We start from the raw sequence: 1,687 nt of genomic DNA on the forward strand, positions 1-1,687 counted from the left end.
TTAGGAGTTGTGAATCCTATATTTTTCAGTCCGAGAGGGTAGTGATAGATTAAGCTACTAAATAACAAAAAATTGATCTCATTTATAAGTTAGACTTTAAAATGAACACCTCCACCCATCAACCTGCATGTGTCGGACTGATATTTAGACATATACAGCTAGGTTTCTCACATGTGTGTTGGCTCAGTCAGTAGAGCGTCTGCCTCACAACCGGGAGGTCGTGGGTTCGAACCCAGGCCGCGTCATACCAAAAGACGTTAAAAGACGGGAGTTGCTACTACCTTGTTTGGCGTTCAACAATAAGGGATAGAGCACCGTCGATCCGGCGCTGCTCAGTGGCTGTCGGGCTCACGATCAATTGGGCAAAAAGAATTTCCATTTTCGGTTTAACTTGATAAAATTTGGAGTGGACTTTAAAAGATTATTATTATTAAAAAGATTATTATTATTTTAATATTGATATAAAAGGTAGACTGCAGCTGTGTTTGCCTGTCATCGTCATGAGATTCAGATTGTAGATTTAATAATAAAATCATTTTTGATCTCTTTTGAAAAATGATAATCAATATTGTTTCCACCAGAATAGTTGTTAGCAAAACAAAAGTGAAAAAGATGTGCCAGTGATTTTGAATTATTATGAGAGTGAGACTGATGAAATGATATTTTGTATATTTATTTTTCAAGATTTTTCTTTTCAAGGAAAAATATTTGAATGAATCTACCTCTGATATTCATATTGCCCAATCAGTATTGAAAAACAATGTGGACTTGTTTTCTGTGTGATTGCAAAGTTTGATCCTATTCAAAATGGAGAAAAGACCACTAATGATTGATGAATAAGCTTGTTATTGCGTCAACTTAATATAGCACATTAAACAGTTAGGGCCATGAATGTTTCTTGGGCAATAACTATTTAAAGCTTTGTGGATGGACACTGAATGACATGTCCTGTGACAATTGAGTAGTTTGGGCAATATAGTTCTAAAAGAATAAACAAACCATGATGTGCAACATCAAAAAGAATTACTTTTGATTTTGTATGTGTGTGTGTGTATTCTGGTGATCATATTAAACTGTCAGTATGGCATCATCATTTTGATTGTGAATGGTGTAAGAGATGCAGGAAAAGATTCTCTGATGTAATACTATTCATTCAAAAGATGTTTCTAACAACATACCTTGTAGGTGCATTTTTTCCAATGTTTATATAAGTTATATACCCAAAATGTGTGTAGTCTAGTCTCTCTTCACTCCATTCTGATCTCCTCTAGTGCTCTCCTTGTTTCTTCCCATGTAATCTTCTGCTCATGTAATAATAGTGGGGAGAGTATCAGGTGTATTTGGAGGTTAAAATCATTTAATATGATAGTGTTAACTAGATTTTAAGAAATGAAAAGATTTTTTTTTAATATTAAAGATAAAAAAAAAAATGAGTTAGATTATATTGCATTACTGCAGGAATTTCCTTCTTCTTGTGCCCCCCCCCTTAAAAAAAAGTCTTGTTCCTTCTCTTTCATTATGTAACCTCTCCTTTTCCGTTTGTTTTGGTTATGGGTTATAGAAGGTATGACAGAACTATATATAAACATTTCCAAGCATTTGTTATTTAATCTTTTATTATTCATATGCAGCATTTGGTATTGGTAATACAGTTGCTTAGCAACCAAAAGCAAGTCATATGACGTAC

This window comes from Strongylocentrotus purpuratus, unplaced genomic scaffold (genome assembly GCF_000002235.5).
Source record: "Strongylocentrotus purpuratus isolate Spur 01 unplaced genomic scaffold, Spur_5.0 spur5_scaffold_5, whole genome shotgun sequence".
NCBI classification, from domain to species: domain Eukaryota; kingdom Metazoa; phylum Echinodermata; class Echinoidea; order Camarodonta; family Strongylocentrotidae; genus Strongylocentrotus; species Strongylocentrotus purpuratus.